Source organism: Tupaia chinensis, unplaced genomic scaffold (assembly GCF_000334495.1).
Source record: "Tupaia chinensis unplaced genomic scaffold, TupChi_1.0 Scaffold144295_1, whole genome shotgun sequence".
Lineage (NCBI taxonomy): Eukaryota > Metazoa > Chordata > Mammalia > Scandentia > Tupaiidae > Tupaia > Tupaia belangeri.
This window is the reverse complement of record NW_006204153.1, coordinates 73,545-78,359: the sequence shown is the minus strand read 5'-3', so window position 1 is coordinate 78,359 and position 4,815 is coordinate 73,545. Positions and strand designations below refer to the sequence as shown.

The 4,815-nt window shown below is 36.0% G+C and overlaps 1 pseudogene; it reads left to right on the top strand.

Moving 5' to 3' along the window:
• The first annotated feature begins 681 nt into the window (after positions 1-681).
• Positions 682-1,316, top strand: LOC102486999 (nascent polypeptide-associated complex subunit alpha pseudogene; annotated as a pseudogene).
• Positions 1,317-4,815: the final 3,499 nt, after the last annotated feature.

Here is a 4,815-nt window from a genome sequence, read left to right as displayed (position 1 = left end):
GTGTTGGAATTGCAGTCACCAGTAGATACTCCTGAAAATGTTGAGTAGAACAGGAACAATATGAGAATATCAGTATTGAAGTGTTTAATTTTATTTTGTCTTTACCACTTGTATTTTAACAGGTTTTTTTGGGAAAAAAAAAACTTGTTATTTTATCTTCAGAACTATAAAGGTTTAATTATTTAATCAGTTTTTGTTATAAAACTAAACTCTGAGGGTGTCTACCGAATTGGTTTTTAAAAACATTTTCTAATTTAAATCAGTAGTCACACAAATATTACAAAAGACAGAAATCTTCTGAGTGATTTAAATAGGTAGAAAAGAGAAAAACTTATCTATGGCTTTTTTTGGAAATTAGTGTTAAACTGACAGTGTTGAGGAAGGAGAGAACAGAGAAGGGCCCGGAGTCAACAAGGCAGCAAACTACGTGGGAAGTAATGGAGTGAGTGGGTCAGTTTACTAAGGATGTTAAATGCCATCCTAAGGAATCTGAATTTCTGTAGAGGCTCCAGACATTGGGTTTTTCCTGACACCACTAGCCAGGTGACTGTATCTTTCAGAAACTTATCTGGCAATTGATTGTAAAGAGATTGTAAGAAAAGAGACTGGAAGCAAATGAAACTAACTTCAATAACTCATACATTACATAGCAGGAGCTAAGCTCTTTCTACCACCATCTTGGTTCCGGGTCCCCTGCACAAAATGCCCAGTGAAGCCACAGAAACCGTCCCTGCCACAGAGCAGGAGCTGCCACAGCCCCAGGCTGAGACAGGTTCTGGAACAGAATCTGACTGTGATGAATCAGTATCAGAGCTTGAAGAACAAGATTCCACGCAGGCAACTACCCAAGTCCAGCTGGCACAGCAACTGAAATCGATGAAGAACCAGTCAGTAAAGCAAAACGGTCAAAGTGAAAAAAAGGCGCGGAAGGCTATCATCACAAAACCAGATGTCTGCAAGATCCCAGCTTCAGATACCTACATAATTTTGGGGGAAGCCGAGATTGAGGCTTTGTCTCAGCAAGCACAGCTAGCAGCTGCTGAGAAATTCAAAGTTCAAGGTGAAGCTGTCTCAGACATTCAAGAAAACACAGAAACTCCAACTGTACAAGAGGAGAGTGAAGAGGAAGAGGTTGATGAAACAGGTGTGGAAGTTAAGGACATCGAATTGGTCATGTCACAAGCAAATGTGTCAAGAGCAAAAGCAGTGGGAGCCCTGAAGAACAACAGTAATGATACTGTAAATGCTATTATGGAATTAACAATGTAACCATCTGAAAAGGAGGACTTTTTTTCGTGTTCCAAAAGACTACTGCAGCCTGGTTTGAAATTTGTACTCTTACTATCACTAATAAAGTTATGGCTTCTTGTTCCATGAAAAAAAAAAAATCGTAGTAGGAGCTAAAACTGGAGACTACACTAAGAAATGGTAGGGGTGCACTAATACAAGCAACACATTAAAGAAAACAACTAGTAAACTGCAATTATTGGTTAGTAAAAAGAAAGCCTACCTTCTTACTGTAAGTGCTGACCATGCTCTAACTGATTTCAAATGACCAGTATTCCACAGCAATTGACACATTTGAGCATTCCAGATATATTTTCCACTAATACAGTTATAAAAGTTAACATATAATGGGTTTTTTAGTTTTATTTTTATTGGGTTAATAAGTATTTTTTAATTTCTCACTTTTATTTCTGATATAGCAAATATTGACAGATTATAGCCCATCTAAAACAAGCTCTTCAGGGTCCTGATTGTTTTTAAGATCTTAAAGAAATCCAGAGGAAAAAAGGATTTGAGAAGCTCTGAATTAGACAGACATTGTACCTTGTGAATCCATCCTCTATTTACAAGGACATTTTTTGTTGTCAGATTTATATTCATCGATTTAATTTCCTTTTCTTATAGTACCATGAATTTTGTTATGTTTCTCTGCCTCACTCAACCTCAACCCTAAGCAACACTGAATCCCAGGTATCTGTTGATAGAAGAATATATTCTTAGCATTTGATTTATTTTATTATCTGCTAATGTGTATGTACATATAACAGGTATATATAAATGTATTTGTAATACATATGTACACTGTCAATGACTTTTTTTTTTGGAGAGGTTTTTGCTATAGGGCGCATGCCCTCACCAGAAAGACACAGAAAGACAGAGAGAAAGAAAGCGAGAAATCACCCCCCAGGGGGGATGGCCATGCCACAATCCCTTCTCCTCCATTCTCCTCTCTGGATCTTGGGCACGCACACACATATGCTTGGTGTGAGTTTAAGCCACTGGGTCTGGGATTCGAATGGCAGTAGACTACATGGGAGTCCAGCGACATAGCTATTATGGCAACTGCGGTCCTGATATTGTGACATTTTATTCATAATATTTCAGTGCATATCTCAATAGAACACACATTTTACACATCATCATATTATCATTATTATTCCCAAGAAACTTAATATCAACTAATATGCCATAGTCAACTTTTTCTTAATTGTCTCAAAATTGTTCTCTTTGACAATTTGTTTTTGTTTTCTTTTTATCAAGGATTCAATTAAACAATTTAGTTTTAGTTATCATATCTTAGTCCCCCAATATAGATGAATCCTCTTGCATTTTTTTCTTTTATGATATTTTAATGTGTTTGCATCAGATGTCTTATAAAATATCTCATGATCTGTATTTTCCTTGTTTCCTATTGATTAAACCCAACTTTGGCAACAGGTGTGCTATGCATTTCTTTTTCATCACGAGAGACCCATAGCATCAGAATGTCTTGTTACTGTTGATGCTAACTCTGATAACTTAATTAAGGCAATGTCCATCAGATGTTTCAAAGGTAAATATAACCTGTTTCTTTTCTCATTAAAATATAAAAAATGGGATGATACACTAAGCTAATTATCTAGCAATTTTTTTCCCTAATGGTTTTAACATCAATTGGTAATCATTAAAATAAGTTATTCTTTTTGGTGGTAGAATTCTAGTGATTTTTTTTTACGGTAGTATATATCTTCATTCTGAAGACCTTTCCCTGAAAGGATTTTTCATTTCATCAACTTTTTAAAAATTTTAGAACATTTGGGGCCAGCAGGCAGCAAGGTGGTTAAGATTACCACATGACGAACTGCGGGTCAAGTCCCAGACCCAATAGCTTGAAAATCATGCTGGCTGTGTGTGTGTGTGTGTGTGTGTGTGTGTGTGTGTGTGTGTACACAAAACCCCAGGAGCAAAGGAGATTTCAGTTTTGGATGATCTTTCACCTTCCGTCTATCCTTCTCTCTCCAGCAATCACATGTAACCTACGATGAATCAAAAAAAAAAAAAAATTAGAACATTTTTATTTTTCTAGGAACTTAACATCTTATGTTAGTAAGATATATTTGGTATCATTAATAATTCAATGCATAATTTTGTTATAAAGAACTTAAGTCCATATTTTACTAATATTTCCATAGCTTTAACCTAATATTCTCTGTTCCAGAGACCCATATAGGATGTCACGTTATGTTTAGTCATCATTTCTCTTTAGGCTGCTCTTGGCTATTACAGTTTTTCAGCCATTCCTTACTTTTGATGATCTTGAACATTTCGAGGAAAAAAACAGTTCCTTTTTTGGAGAATGTCCATTAGTTTGGATTTTTCTGATTTTTTTTTTTATTAGACTGGCTTTATGAGCTTTGGAGAAGAAGACCACAGAGGTAAATGCCATTCAAGTCATATTGTGTCAAAGGCAAACACTGTCATTACGATTCATAACTCTCGAGGTGGATATTGAACACCTGCTTGAGGTAGCTAGCTAGGTTTCTCTCCACTGTAGTTACTCTTTCCCTCTTCTTTCCATACTACCCTCTTTGAAAAGATGTTACTTTAGATAGTGCACACTTAAGGAGTAGTGAGTTACGCAACCAGTTCTTTGTGGGAAAAGTATCTGCATTGCATTATATTGAATTCTTTAGCACAGATTGGTCTATCTTTACCATTTACTTACAAAGTCAATCACTTGTTTACATCTGTATGGACTCATGTATATTTATTTTTTCACTGGCTCCTATCACGTCCTGCATATTTCCTGCACCTTTTCTGGAATGAGCTATTTCTCCAAAAGCCTAGATATTTTGGCTTCTTTAATTGTAGAATGGCATTAAAAAACAAGATCTGGATGATATATTGGTTGATTGTTTCTGCATTAATTACTTCTAGGTCTCTCAGCAGGCAGATTGAGGATATATATGTGTCTGTCTTCCTGCTGTTCCACACTCTTGTCAAAAATTGATATTTAATTTTTTTATGGAGGGGTAAAGGGTTTTTAGCCATTCTTTTTTATTTTTTTTTCTGAAGAGGTTTTTGCTATAGGGCGTGTACGCTTGCCAGACAGAGAGAAGAGAGACAGAAAGCGAGAAATTACCCCCCATGGGGGATGGCCACTCCGCAATCCCTTCTCCTCTATTCTACTCCTGGGCATGCATGCACACACGCCCGGTGTGAGTTTTAAGCCACCGGGTCCGGGACGCGAACCGTGGTCGTAGCCATTCTTTAAAGTATCCAGCTATTGCATTAATTTAAAATCCCTAATTATAAAAAATGCTAAACATCTATTCATAGGCTTATTTGCCTATTCTATAACTCTTCTTTGAATTGAATTGTTTGTTTTGTTATTCTTGACATTTAACTGAACTTTATATATCATATATACAGATACTTTATTAGAATATGTTTGTAAATGTTTTTTCATAGTTCGTGGCTTGTCTTCTGATAGTTGCAGATGTATCTTTTTATAACAAAAGGTTTTTTTTTTTTTTTGGACCAGCAGTT